Source organism: Callorhinus ursinus, unplaced genomic scaffold (genome assembly GCF_003265705.2).
Source record: "Callorhinus ursinus isolate GAN/ISIS: 27379988/994484 unplaced genomic scaffold, GSC_fseal_2.0 scaffold39, whole genome shotgun sequence".
In the NCBI taxonomy this organism is placed as follows: Eukaryota; Metazoa; Chordata; class Mammalia; order Carnivora; family Otariidae; genus Callorhinus; species Callorhinus ursinus.
Window position 1 is genome coordinate 12,483,891 of NW_027397101.1, and position 15,933 is coordinate 12,499,823.

General features: G+C 35.1%; 1 long non-coding RNA gene across 2 annotated transcripts in view; it reads right to left on the minus strand.

Moving 5' to 3' along the window:
• The window catches only part of LOC112836255 (uncharacterized), a 1,106,139-nt gene that overhangs the window by 837,403 nt on the left and 252,803 nt on the right, over positions 1 to 15,933 (minus strand). The window lies entirely within an intron of this gene.

Here is a 15,933-nt window from a genome sequence, read left to right on the forward strand (position 1 = left end):
CATAGCTGGAAGTACTTAACCCAGTATTACTTCATCACTTCAATTGGGCAGATTCTTATACTCAATAGTCTGTTTTGACCATTCTCATTCCTATTCTTCTTCCATCCTTTCTACCAAGTTTCATTTGACTAGGGCTGAATTAACATGATTTATTGCTATTCAAGTAGAAATTTTACATCACCTCTGTAGATAGAGCAGGTGAAGTCCTGCATTTAAAACATACAATTGTCTTACATGTAAGGTTAAAGTAATGAAATATGGATCACAAGTAGTAGTAGCTATACATATGTGAGCATGTGGATTTATAATTCCAAGATCATATGTAATTGAATATATTTCTTGTTCAAGCATTTTGAGGCATTAGATGTAAATCTTTCTCACAATCTATTAGTTTTTGGTTATACAATCATGACACTGTCTTATTTTTATTACTCTATTTTGTCACTATAATACTTATATTTAATGTGTTATCTAAATGACTTAAGTACAAAATTTACAAAATAGAATATAACCTATTTTATCCAGGAAAATCTATATTAACTCTCATTTCTCTGCTTCTTTTATACAATATCCATAATACTGATCCTTAAATGCAGCAATATCTTTAGGTAGCTTTTGTATCATGAAAGAAAGATTAAATTATATTCCACAGAGTTTATAGCTGAGTGAAATCCCCTAAAATTTGACAAGCCACACCAAGTGTGCATGTGAGGCAAAGTATCAACTTGTTGACCTAAATCCAAAATAATATAATCATTGAAATAATATATATATATTATATAAATATATATATATAAATAATATAATCTTTGAAATAATCATTTTCAATGTGCTGAGTTATATTACAACTTTATATTTGAAATTCTCCCTTTAAAAATCTCCCTTTAAAACTGCCCCTTTAAAACCTCTCCCTTAAAATCAGGGTTTTGGAGGCAGAGTTGTGGTCAGGTTAATTTGTTGACATAGCCCTGAAGTTACACCAAAAACAGTATTTGTGAAAAAATTTATAGTAATAATCCAATGATATTGAAGGAAACACTCATGGCAAAATCTAGTGCTTTTCCTTTCCTGCCATTTGATCATCCCAGAGCTTGTTTACTCCACTTCCTAAGAGTCATCGATATTAAGTGAACAAACATTTTGTTTGTGTCATTATAATAACCACTATTTTAATTCCACCATCCTCTATCCTCAACAATACAACCAAATTTTACCACTCCCTTCAATCTTCCAAGAGGAGAGTTAGAGAACACTGGGGATGAGCGGAAACTTCCAGAAGAAACATCCTAAAGTCATTAATAGAAGACTTCTTAAAGAATAAAAATAAGATTAAAGAGTGAAATAACCTTATGCTCCCTAAAAATCAAGACTTTACCTCTCACAAAATGAAAACAAGTTCTTTGAAATTAAAGGGACAAACTTATGACAAAATATCACCTATCAAATATTAAATTCATTTATTTTAAACTCATGTTCAAAAAAGGAAATTTTATCATTTATTAGAAAACACTTTTTTGGTCATTTTTTCTATATTATATTGGAAAGTTACCCCTCAAAACACAACCAGTTACTGTTAAAATTAAATAAACTATTAGAAACCCTTCAAGACTTTCTCAGGGATGAAATGAATAATTTATTTATTTATTGTTAAATATCTGAATCATAATAAAAAGACATAAAGAATAATAAAGTGAATTTCCATGTACTTACAATTCAGCTTAAAAGTAGAACCTTAGCAATAAAACTGAAACCTGCTGTACTCTTGTTTCTAAATAAACTACATCATGCTCTCACCTCCTCAAGTGATTAGCTTCTTAATTAGTAATTATAATTCCTCTTATTTTCCTATATATATGTAACACCTCTAAACATTGTTTAGTTTGTTTTAGTTGTTTTAAAACTATGTAGAGGCTAAGCGTAGTCTGCCCCCAAATGTGCCACTTTGGAATATTGATTATTTTAAATTAAAGTTACTTAAAAAAGAGTTCCAGAAAAATACTCTGACTCCTGCTTTGTCTCCAGAAAGTAGGAAATAAATCTCCCATGTGAAAAGTACCGTCTCTGTACCAGGTAATAAAGAGATAAAACCAGAGATAAGGAATTCCAAGCTAAAGCTATATAAATAAACCTATTATTTCTACTATTTACTACCCCAGCCCAAATTCTGTTTAGAATTCCTTACTAATTGAAACTCCTGAAAATAAGTTTTCTTTGTCCTGTCAATTCCTCACAGTTTTATGGCTTCTTTCTCTAAAAAGTATAAAAACTGTCTGCCTTGCTTAGTTTTTGGGATCTCAGTTCCATTATTGGGTCTCTCTCTGTACATAATTAAATGTTGTTGTTATTGTTTTTTACTCTTATTAATCTGTCTCATGCCAACTAACTCTTTGACAGCTAGAAGAAACTTGAAGGTAGAGAAAAAATTTCCTTCCCCAAAATTATATATAAAGTAACATCCTTTATTATTTTTTTTAAGATTTTATTTATTTATTCATGAGAGACAGAGAGAGGGGAAGAGAGAGAGAGAGGCAGAGGGAGAAGCAGGCTCCCAAGGAGAAGGGAGCCCAATGTGGGACTCGATCCCAGGACTCTGGGATCATGACCTGAGCCGAAGGCAGACGCTTAACCATCTGAGCCAACCAGGCACCCGTAACATCCTTAATTAATAATTGAACATTTTGCTCAGCCTTAAGTTTATGAAAATCATCTATGATGTATATTTATATATATGTATCAATATGTATATGTAAATATTGATAGACATTTAAGCTGATAAGCATTTAGAATATTTCCATTTTTTGACGATTAAAATGCTAATACATGTGTATGTACATTTTTATATGGGTATATGTCACAGTCAATCTAGGTTAGGGTAGAATTCTCCAAAGCTAGTTTAGGGTTGAATTCTCCATATTTCACAGATACTGTCTCTTGATCTCTTTATAACCTTCACAACCCAAGTCTACGGGTGTCTGGTGTTGACAAATGTGCACAGAATAGCTACATTCGATTCTACTGACTCTTAAGATCTAGTCAAAGATTTTTCTGAAATTCTTTGACTCTAAGCTATGAATTTACAAAAATATTGATTGCATTTCATTCAGCAATTGTTTTGTATCCAGTTTGTATTGGGAAGCTGATTGAAATACCTTGTCTGTCACTCAGCTAGAAGGGATTATATGAAGATGATGATTATGAGGCTAGAGCTAGTGTGACATTACACCTTCTTCTGTTAGCTCCATCTTCATAACATGTTTTACTGAGTGTGGGAAAGATATATAGTAATTCTGGAAGAGAGAAAGGAAGACATGGAAAGGATGTTTGCTGTGTGCTTTGCGTCTGTACTAGATGTCATGATTTTTGATGTGGCCATGGTACCTTTCTCTGACCTTAACAGGTATCTTATCATTACTCGATAGGAGCATAGTTAGGTCAACTTAAAAAAAATTGTTCACTAGGGATGCCTGGGTGGCTCAGATGGCTAAGCATCTGCTTTCAGCTCAGGTTGTCCTGGGATGGAACCCCATGTCGGGCTCTCTGCTCAGAGGGGAGTCTACTTCTCTCTCTCTCACTCTCCCTCTGGCTCTCTCTCTCTCTCAAATAAATAAATAAAAATAAAATCTTTAAAAAATTTTGTTCACTAAATAGATGCACATTTTCTCATGGAAGACATGAATATATTTCTCATAGTTAAATAATCTAATCATCTTAGAATTATATATTATTATATATTTATATTGTGGTAAATTATTTTTGGTAAAGTAGCCAAGGTTTTTTGGCAAAATAAAAATCTGCTAAATTTCATTTCCACTTCGGCATTTTTTAATCATCTGATTTGCATTACTAAAGAACTTATGAGGGGAGCCCCGGTGGCTCAGTTGGTTAAACATCTGCCTTTGGCTCAGGTCATGATCCTGGGGTCCTGGGATGCAGCCCCAAATCAGGCTCTCCACTCAGCCAAGAGTCTGCTTCTCCCTCCCCCTCTCCCTCTGTGATCTCTCTCGTTTTCACTCTTTCTCAAATAAATAAATAAATAAATAAATAAATAAATTCTTTAAAAAAATAATTTATGAAGGAGAAATCTATATTTTCATATTTTCCAGCATGTTTTGTAAAAATTAGTTCCATGTGATGTTAGCCAAAAAACAAATCCAAAATCCTTTCTTGGTCATATAAATTTGGGAAATTTTCAAAGTACTCAGACTTCTTAGGATCAATAATATGCTAAGGTAAACTGCTATTTTTGGAGTTATATCTGATCATGGAATGCTTTGTTAACAATAGAAAGCTCATAGGATGGGCACCTGGGTGGCTCAGTCGGTTAAGTGTCTGCCTTTGGCTCAGGGTCCCAGGGTCCCGGGATTGAGCCCCACGGCAGGCTCTCGGCTCAGCAGGGAGCCTGCTTCTCCCTCTCCCTCTGCCTGCCACTTGGCCTGCTTGTGCTCTCTTTCTGTCAAATAAATAAATAAAATCTAAAAAAAAAAAAGAAGAAAGAAATCTCATAGGACTGGTGTGCTATAGATCATTCTTTGGGAAATGCATATGTATTTCAACACTTAAATATAGAAGTTATAGAAAATGGAAGAAATACTCTATGATATGCCTACTTTAGCTAATATGCAAATTTGAGATATTAAAATACAGGTAAATATTGTCAGTAGACAATCAAATTTTGTCTAATGACAAAATCTAAAGTGGTATTAGAGAATACATTCAGGTGTGCACTGGAAATGATGTGGACACTTCAGGGAAAATATTACTATTACCTGCATATATTCACATCTCAGATTATTAATTCATTTGATTTCTCTTTTTGATTTTTAAGAGGGGATCTTTAAAGAAAATAGAAAATTACTTTATTCCTTTTCAGATTTTATTTGTTGTTTGTTTGAACCAAGATTAGATCTACCTGGCCAGAGGCTAGTGTGGTTTCCTAAAAACTTATTAATGCATTTCAGAAATATCAGCAATAGGAAGTAAAGTGGCAGAAACAGTGCCTCTAAGAGATTATTTGTCTCCCAGGAATTGTCTCTTTTGTGCCAGCCATGCCAAAGATCAACCAGATGACTTAACCATAAAGAGGCCCAGAAGATTCCCTGCACAAAAATGTTTTTCACATGGGCTTGTCCCAGATACTCAAAATGCCATTTCAAAATGTTAGTAACACTTGAGTAATTAGCAGTCCTGTAGAGATTTATGCTTTTAAAAAGTTTACGCCCATTTTATTCATTTGGTCATCACAACAAAACTCTAAAGGTACTTAATATTCCCATTTTATAGATGAGGAAAGGAGGCTAAGAAAGAATATACATAACTACTCTAACATATTCTAGCAGTGAATGGCATACACCTTATTATCCTAATTCTTATTTTTCTCTAAATTCTGGGTAGTTTCTCTAAGATGATTATGTCCCAACTTTATAGCTCATATACTTATAAAAATGAGAAGAAGATAGCAGGAAGGGAAAAATGAAGGGGGGGAAATCGGAGGGGGGGAGACGAACCATGAGAGACTATGGACTCTGAGAAACAAACTGAGAGTTCTAGAGGGGAGGGGGGTGGGAGGGTGGGTTAGCCTGGTGATGGGTATTAAAGAGGGCATGTACTGCATGGAGCACTGGGTGTTATACGCAAACAATGAATCATGGAACACTACATCAAAAACTAATGATGCAATGAATGGTGATTAACATAACATAATAAAATAAAAAAACAAACAAAAAAGTATACAGGCACCACCAACACTTGCATGTCACTCATTTACAGAGCATATAAATATACTACTATAATATAATAAGGTTTACATCTTAAAAATACAGGAAACACCCCCAAAATTAAGAAAAAAGAGAGCTAACAAAGATTGAAACAGAAATTGTATATTTTCCTCTGACCCCTGCAGTAGATCATCTTCTGTATCCCTGCACTATACACCAGGCACTTTTGAGAACACTGCTTTAAGGGGTTGTACACATGTGAGATTTTGTGTTTGATTAGATTTAACTATCACAAAGCTAAATTTTGGGGAACTGTCTACCAGAAGTATCTTCAGGAGGATTCATTGTTCAATAAAAATTGGCAGTGTTACATAGAAAGAATTCTAGTGTCCGATGGCCTGATCTCAAACCTTACTCTAACTTGTTGTATGGCCCTGAGCCAATTATTTAGCCTTTTACTCAGTTCTTGTAAAATGGATTAATTATCAATAATTAATAATATTAATATCTACACTGTGGGTCTGTGAGGATTAAATCAGCTGATACACATGCAAAGTGCTTAAAGTAGAACTTGGCACATGTAAGTACTGCAAACATATTGGTAATTACTATCACATCATTATTACATTATTTTGTAACAGTAGGAATGTGGAAATTGTTTTTAAATAATTAAAAAAATACCTACTATGCACTAAGTGCTGACATAGGCACTGAATGTATACAAAGATAAAAAAGTAAGTTCCTTGACATTCAAATAACTGGTAATCTCGAAGAGGTCCATGAGATCATTGAGGACTTTTCCATTAATAAGAGGTTAGTATTCAGTGCTTAATTGTATTAAATAAAGAAAGATAATCGTGGGGCACCTGTGTGGCTCAGACCTTTTCGTGTGGGACTCTTGATTTTGGCTCAGGTCATGATTCATGGTTATGGGATGGAGCTCAGCATACAGCGTGGGGGGCTGGTGGGGCTCTGTGCTCAATGGGGAGTCTGCTTGAGATTCTTCTGTCTCTCCCTCTGCCCCTCCCCTCCACTCACATGTGCGCCCTCTTTCTCAAATAAATAAATAAATCTTAGAAAAAGAGATAATTGTGTGAAGAGAATTCAGAAAGATATTTCCATGCAGGGTGCCTGGGTGGCTCAGTTGGTTAAGCAACTGCCTTTGGCTCAGGTCATGATCCTGGAGTCCCAGAATCGAGTCCCGCATCGGGCTCCCTGCTGAGCAGGGAGTCTGCTTCTCCCTCTGACCCTCCCCCCTCTCATGCCCTCTCTATCTCATTCTCTCTCTCAAATAAATAAATAAGATATTAAAAAAAAGTATTTCCATGTAAAAACTACTGACACAGCAATATTGACTATGTTGACCAAATAACAATAATGATGCATTTCCAGATGCTCTATAGACAGAAGCCTCAACTACAGTGCTCAAGAGGATGAGGAAAACTTGATTAGAAAGCTACTGTATAAAATTCAAGAAAGCAATATGTAGGAAAGAGGACAAAAGAAAATGGTGAGATCATGAAATTCCACCTAATGAATTAACAGGATTGTCTTCATTAAGAGATCATATTTTGCGGAGTGCCTGGGTGGCTCAGTCGTTAAGCGTCTGCCTTTGGCTCAAGTCATGATCCCAGGGTCCTGGGATGGAGTCCCACATCGGACTCCCTGCTCTGTGGGAGCCTGCTTTTCCTTCTCCCACTCCCCCTGCTTGTGTTCTCTCTCCCTCTCTCTCTCTCTGTCAAATAAATAAATAAAATCTTTTAAAAAATTTAAAAAATCACATTTTTGGTCAGAAATTCTTTAGTCAAAAAACTACCTACCTTTAATCATCCAATGTAGAATAAATAGAATTCATGGTAAACCTATTTGTGAAAAACATCAAATAAATAATGCACAAGTTTTAATTATTTTTACAATCTTCTTCTTGTAGGAAATTATAATTTCATTGATCACGAATGCAATCTTTCAGTATTTTAACATCAAATTAGACAATGGAGTTATGCCAAATTGCTTTAGTTTGGCACTCTTTTTATTTTTATTTTTTTAAAGATTTTACTTATTTATTTATTGAGAGAGAGAGAATAAGAGATAGCATGAGAGGGAAGAGGGTCAGAGGGAGAAGCAGACTCCCCTCTGAGCAGGGAGCCCAATGCGGGACTCGATCCCGCGACTCCAGGATCATGACCTGAGCAGAAGGCAGTCGCTTAACCAACTGAGCCACCCAGGCGCCCAGTTTGGCACTCTTTTTGTATAAAACTTAAGTAATAGCTGCAATGTCTGTGGTTAATTTTGAAAGATCTGTGTATTAGCTTTGTGTTCAATATAGCAACCTATCTAAAAAAAGTTAAATTTTATAATGTAAAAATTATTAAAATATCCTGTATTTGATTTATTATATCCCACCATTGGTACAGTATATTCTGTCTTAAGTACACATGCTACATAAGCATTCTTTAATCTGAAATTTTATTAACTAACTTAATTGCATCCTATGCTCAATAGCATTGTTTATTTAAGAGTAGGATAAGTCATTAAATAAAGTAGTCCACTAAGAGTATACATTTTTGAACTTCACTAGGTAATGCACTTTCCTATCATGTAGAATATGGTTTTCTCTAAGTATTGTACTAAACTTGTAACTTCTAGGATTGAGGGTTGATATACAATAGGCAGATACATAGGTCTCTTGTAAACTTGACTTTGGCATGGAAAAATCACATCGTTGTTGCTGGAATGTAAGACGTAATTTTGTTGCCCATATGTGTGTATATATATTACAAATCTAGTACTTAATATCATGATGGGGAAAAATAATGCTAATGAAAGGGGCCTTTTATTCTAAAATTGGAAATTCTTAGGTTTATTTACATCATTTGATCTGTCTTTAACATTTGAATATTCACTGTTCAGCCACACTTTCTACATAAATCAAAGTAGAAATGTTTAGCATTAGAAAGATTATGGGTGAATATTGTTTTCTATTATTGTGTATGTACATGTGTATTTTCTTACATTTAATTTTTAATCAAAGTAATCCATCTATAATTAAAAATCAAGTAATAAAAAAGCTTAAAAATCAAGTAATAAAAAAAGCAATAAAAACAAAAATTTCTGCCCTCTTCTTTATCTACCCAGAGGTAAATATCATTATGTCCTTAAGCAGTTTCTTCTGTTAGTTTCCTTACCATCCCTTGGTAGTAAGTATTTATTTTAAATAAGGCCCAGAAAGCATTTGGTAGTTTATATTTAGGAGAACGCTAAAATTAAAATATACATAAGCTTTTCAGTAACAAGAAGATTCTGGCACTAATTATTAATCTGTTTTCTTTAATTTATTTCTGGGAGCAAGGAAGAAAAGCAGTATTAACCAGCAGTGTGATGGGTTGAACATAAATCTCCAAAATATGTGTTTTTATAATTAAAAATAATTGTGTGTGCTGCAGCGAACTAAGTTCTGCAGTGTAATTAAACACATTTAACATATATTAACTCTATAAGTAATTTGCATAAATTATTCTGCTTAACAATTTTAGTGCACACCAGGGGATACTGTGATTTTTATCAATGTACTCTATTAACTAAATGGATAATGATATGGTTTTAAAAGTTGAGATATAATTACAAGCCCCTAGGATCTCCGAATGAAGAGTGTTAACAGGCTATTGAAATAATTTGCCAAAATTACAGAGAGAATTGCATATGCTGTTTTGCAAATTGAACTTGAACCTCTATACCTAATCTTTTGACAAATAACAACCATATATTTATATTTTCTCAATGTTCCCTTCCAGATTTATTAGTTCATATGCTAGGCTTTTCTTCAGAGAAGTACTATTATGCATATATTTCCATATCATTATGGTCATAACTTATCTTAATTGAAAATATGGATAAATTTTCAATTTTGTGGACTACATGGCAGTATAATAAAACTAGGGGCCATGACTTGACTTCTGATTCTTCATTTGGTCACTAAGAGACCAGTCAATGAGTCACAGCAAATTCTCTCATCAGCACTGTTTCTTTACCCGTAAAATGTGATGAATTTGAACTCGTATCAAAATTCAAAGAGGTTCCTTCCAGTACTTCACATAATCAGTCACAATCACACTCAATCAGTTTTATTTATGATTCTATTTATTTTACTAAATCAGAAAATAACATCATGTCATTTTGTGCACACTATAGGAACCTGATTACTGGGGAAGAAGACTTTTATCCACATAGTATTTCACTTTTTCCTTGGTTCACTCTTTCCTTCCCTTCCACCCTACAAAAGCAAAGTCTTGAGAAAGAATTGTCAGACAGGATGGAAGAAAAATGACTGCATGGCAAGCCTCACCCTCTCCCTTGTCCCAGCCATGCCAATAAAAGAGTGTAGACCAAAAGTGTTCAAACATTACAGTTTTTAGACCACTTTACACTCTTAAAAATTATTAAGGACCCCAAAAGCTTCCATTTACATGGTTTCCATTTGATATTTACTGTATTATAAATGAAAACATTCATTAACTAATTAAAAATAATCTCATTAATGTTAATGTAAAACCATTTTTATTACAAAAACTTTATTTTCCAAGCCAAAAAAAAAAAAAACAGTGAAATAAGTGGCATTATTTTACATCTTTAAATGTTTCTATAGGGCGCCTGGGTGGCTCAGTTGGTTAAGCGATTGCCTTTGGCTCAGGTCATGATCCTGGAGTCCCAGGATCAAGTCCCGCATCTGGTTCCCTGCTCAGTGGGGAGTCTGCTTCTCCCTCTGACCACTCCATGCTCTCTCTCTCTCTCTCTCTCATTCTCTCTCAAATAAATACATGAAAATCATTAAAAATAAATTTTAAAAAGTTTCTATAACGTCTGACTTAATAGTAGACAGATTCTCATATCTGTTCCCAATTTATTATGAAATCACATGTCAAATAGCCTCTTAAAAACTTCCCTGTCCACTCATAAGAGAATGAGAGTTGAAAAAAGCAACAACTCCCTAGTGTCACAAAAATACTTTGACCTCTCAGATTCCCTGCAAGGGTTTAGTTTCCAGACCACAGTTTTGAGAACTGCTGGTATAGATATAGGTACGGGAGTAATATAGAAAATGCTGTGCTTTGAGTAGCACAGTGCCCAGGTGGGAGTGGGGCAGGAGATGTGGGGGCTGCCTGGCCAAGTCCAGACAACAGTGAATGTTGGGGTTAATGTAGAGCATGAAATCAGCCATAATACCTGGTGGAAGATTTCGGAGAAGGGCGTGGACCTCTGGAATGCTGAGGCCTGCATGACCACTCCGCCTTTGTAATGCTGTGGGGAGTTGCCTTCCCCAATTAGCCCAAACAGCTGCCCTGTGATCTAAGAGATGTTTGCATTGTCCCTCAGGCTATGTTTAGCAGCACTCTTAAAACATGCAGATTAGCATATCATATCTTTCCAGTAAACAGATCCTCCTAGTTCCAGTAAGATCCCTTTTCACACATCACATGCTTGAGACAGTGATAAGAATTTGTGATTATCCCGAAGGACCAATAAAAAGCGGGAGCAAAGAAGAGCAAAGGGTCTTTGTCTCTGAGCATTGACCCCCTTGCCTTCTCTCTTTCACTGCAAAGTTTGGAGTAATCTTTCATCCATCAGGTACAGGGATTGCTGGCCATTCCCAGCAAGTGAACTTGTATGCAGTTGTGTATATTACACCCCTGGTTTACATAATTTTTTAGAGTTCAGACCAGAGACCACTTCAGGGATAAACATTCCAAATGTGTAAAGAATTAGTAAGGAATGTGAATTAATTGAAAGAAATCCTATTTCCACTTGTGCAAGAAGAAAAAAAATGCCTATCAATAGAACCACTATTTTGATTGCTTCTATGGCTTCACCAGTTTTGTTATGTTTTGATTATTATACTATTTTAAAAAAAATCTTCTCCTGGAGAGATTTCACTAAAACACATGGGAAGATTGGAAAAGAAACCAAAGGGGCACCTGGGTAGCTCTGTTGATTAAGTGTCTGCCTTCAGCTCAGATCATGATCCCAGGGTCCTGGGATTGATCCCCACATTGGGCTCCTGGCTCAGCCTGGAGCCTGCTTCTCTCTCTCTCTCTCTCTTTCTCTCCCTCTGGCCCTCCACCTCCTTGTGCTTTCTTGCTCTCTCTCTCTAAAATAAATAAATAAAATCTTAAAAAAAAGAAGCGAAAGTAAGCAAGAATTAACTTCCTGCTCATTTACCAATAACCTTGACCAATAAGAAAGCTGAGATTAAAGACTAAGTGTTTGGGGACTCGAGCAAAGCTCAAAGTGAATTAAAAGGGCATGCATACTTTTTCTCTGTGCAAAATTCAGGAAAAGAAACTTCTTGTCCAGATTTCAATCCAGGAGAGACATTGTAGAAGCTGGTCTTCTTCTTCTTTTTTTTTTTTTTTACCCTTTACCCTGTTTTTTTTTTAATTTTTTATTATTATGTTAATCACCATACATTACATCATTAGTTTTTGGTGTAATGTTCCATGATTCATTGTTTGTGCATAACACCCAGTGCTCCACGCAGAATGTGCCCTCTTTAATACCCATCACCCGGCTAACCCATCCCCCCCCTCCCCTCTAGAACTCTCAGTTTTTCAGAGTCCATCGTCTCTCATGGTTCGTCTCCCCGTCTGACTTACTCCCCTTCATTCTTCCCCTCCTGCTATCATAGAAGCTAGTCTTCTTCACCAGAATTTAGTTAGCATTTACTTTAGATTAACTAATGCAAATACTTCAGAACCATTGGTAGTTTTTTTTTTTTCCCACAGACTGTCCACATATTTCAAAACTAGAGCTACTGCCTCAAAACTCATATTTAGGGAAAAGAAACATACCACTAATAACTTTTCACTAACACCAAGAGTAACAATCTCTCACACTTTCATAGTGCTTCCCAAATTCCAGGCACTGCCTTGAGTACTTTCTATATACAAATCCCATTAATCCTCACAACAATGTCCTGATGTAGACACTATTATTTCCCCCGTTTTTTAGATGAAAAAATCTGAGGAACACAAAGGTTAACTGTTTTGTCTGAAGTAAGGGAGTCAGGATTTGAATCCAGTAAATCTGGATCCAGATTTTGAGCAAGAACTAAGCAGTAACTGAATCTACAACTGAATATGTAAACGTTTTTCAGGGAAATTTTCACATGTGTAGAGAAACCCACTTCTTTAAATACTTGTTCTTAAATAAGAATTTCTTCTAGCTCTCTTGGACCTCATTATAACATTAACACATGAGTATAAAGAACTTTGTCTACTTTGTTCACCACTGTGTCTTTAGAACCCAGAATAGTGACTAACGCAGAATAGGTTCCTCATAAATATTCGTGGAATAAAAATGAATGTAATGAGTATAGTTATAAAGTACGCTTATTTCAGAAATTCAGTGAAGTGGAGCTAGAGGGTGGGTCATTTGTTCGGTCTTTACTCTCCAACAACCCTATTTATTGTCAATCTGTTACTGATTCCTAGGTGTCCTTATTCAGTTATTTTCAAATTTAATATTCATAAAATCACTTGGGAGTCTAGTTAAAAGGCAGATTATGATTTAGAGGGTCTGGGATGAAACCTGAGTATCTGAATTTCTAAAAGGCTCCCAGGTGAGGTCAAGGCTATTGGTCTAAGGATCACTTTTTGACTCTCAGGGTCTTATAAGTGTCTGATAGGTGTGATTTTCAGATTTCAGTAATAAAATTGACTTAAAAGCCATAACAAGTAACAGAGAATATAAACATTATGAACATCATGATTCTATTTTTTTTACATACTCCCTGTCTCATTTACACTGTTGCCATTATTTTAGGACAAACTGAAAAGTGACATTTTTCACTGCTACTGGAATGATTGTCACATGGAATGTTAAATTCTTCAAGCTTCACTCAGGGACATACTGTGACGCTTTGTTTGGATATCTCCAACTGTCAATGTTTTCCCTACGACCTTTCCTATGGATTAAACACAAATAAACACATACTTAAAGATTTGAAAAGGCAAGCTATCTTACAGTTAAGATTAAATGGAAAAATGCAGAAACATCTACATCAACATTTCTTGGATTCATTCATTATTCCAGGATTTAAAAAGCTAACAAATAAACTAATAAAAAAGTGATCCATTATATTTTTGCAATGATAAGGTCAAGCTTGATTCCCTTAATTTCATACACGTTGGCAGAGGCAATGGAAAACTAAAGTCATCAGTATTTATTTAGCAAACACTCTTATTGCATTTAATTTGTTCCAGATGCTGTTCCGATTGTTATATAAATATTAACTTGCTCAAAATACATTACATTCCAACAACTAAGTACTATTATTATTATTATTACCATCTCCAATTTACAGGTGATAAAACCAAGGCACAGCAAAGTTGAACATTTCACCCACATCTATTTTAATGGATGTCCAATGGTGTCTAATGCTGTCTCCTTCCATGAATTTCTAAGGGGAATGGATGCTTGAGATTTCCAAAGATTTGAAAAATTATATCCAACTGTATTTTTGATTAATCTCAAGAATCAGATTTCTTCCAGTAACTTAAGTGTCACAAACAGAACAGTGGCAAATAAATACTCCATGAGATGTAGAATGATTACGGCTTCAGGAATGCCAAGGGAAGTGGGGAATGGCAGGAGCAATAGGGCTGGCTTTCTTCTGCAACATAGTATCCTGGGTTCCTGTTACTTTGCACTGAGCATACACTGCTATAATGAACTAATCTAGTACCACCATTACCAGAAGATACCTATATTTTTTGTAGCTTCCTGGAAATTTAGAAATATATTTCCAATGTCCTTTTGACATCCCCACCCACCTTAGTACCATGGTAATGGAAAGCAAACATGTCAAAATCTCACACAAAAATGTTTCTTTCCCTGAAGTTCTGTGTTGGAGAGGGATGTTCCCAACTGATCATTAATATAATTAAGAACGTCACAGACATTCTCAACAGTGTTCTCCTTTTTTCCCCATATTATATTGAATTGTTCACAAATTTATAGTACCTCAGCATAAGACATCAGCTGAAGTCCTCAGCATCTCTCCCTTAGATTACTGGACTACCCTCCAAGATTCTCATGACTTTCACTTCTCCCATTATTTGTGGATACTCTCACTGGACTTGCTTTTCTAAAGCATAGGTAGATAGTCTGTGACTTGCCAGTTTAAAAACTTAAGTCAACCACTCTCTGCTTATAGATTTCAGCTCAAACTACTTAGTGAAGTATATAAAGCCATTTCTAATTTAACCCCAGACTGTTTCTTCAGCCACAGCCACAACAATTTCTTTTCCACTTAAATATCTTACAATGTCATTAAAATCTTTTTAATATATACTTTCTGTTCACAATGTCCTTGTCCACATTTTTAGTTTAACAATTTTTATTCGTCCTCCAAAGTGATATCTTTCCTAGCATTTTTCCATTTCCTCAATAAGAATAAACTTTATTACTCAGATTTCCTATGTACTTGAGTGTATTTTGTATGAGTTGCTCTAGATTATGGCTTTCTCATAGGTAAGAAATTCTCTCACAATTTTTGGCATACAGGAGGAACTCAGTAAACATTTATTGAATAAAAAAATGAAAAAAAACAATTGGGATTAACCAATAATTTTACCTTAATAATTCATTTCATGACTTTGGATATAATTTAAATAATAATTGAACAATGAATTAATAACATCATTAATATTAATTAGTGCATGGCATTTTGTCTCACAATAACACCTATAATAATGATTTCTCCCTTTTGGATAAAAAAGGATGCTATCTGTAGCTACCAGAGCAATGGAAGTAAATATATATTAATAGTCTCAAAAAGCCCAAGGATGTGTCTACTCTATTCCCATAGTCATGCCTACAGAGAGAGAATAATCTAAACAGTCAATTGCCAGCTGGTGTAAACAGTTGACTGCCAAGAAAAAAGAAAAGTCACTCCCATTGAGTTCAACATTTCATTATCAGGAATGTGCTTAAAAAAACACTGACACCACTGTGGTCCTTCTGTAGGTGGTTTGTCTGACATGTGGGAGGCTCAACTCTGGTAGGATCACGTTGTAGTGCTGCTGATGCATGGTTCTATGATTTACGCTTCCCCATGCCATCTGTAGATACAGGTGGCTCCTGCTTTGTGCTATGATCTCTTTCTGGAAACTCAACTGGAGAGAAAACAATAGCAAACATTATTTTCTCCACATTCACATTAACG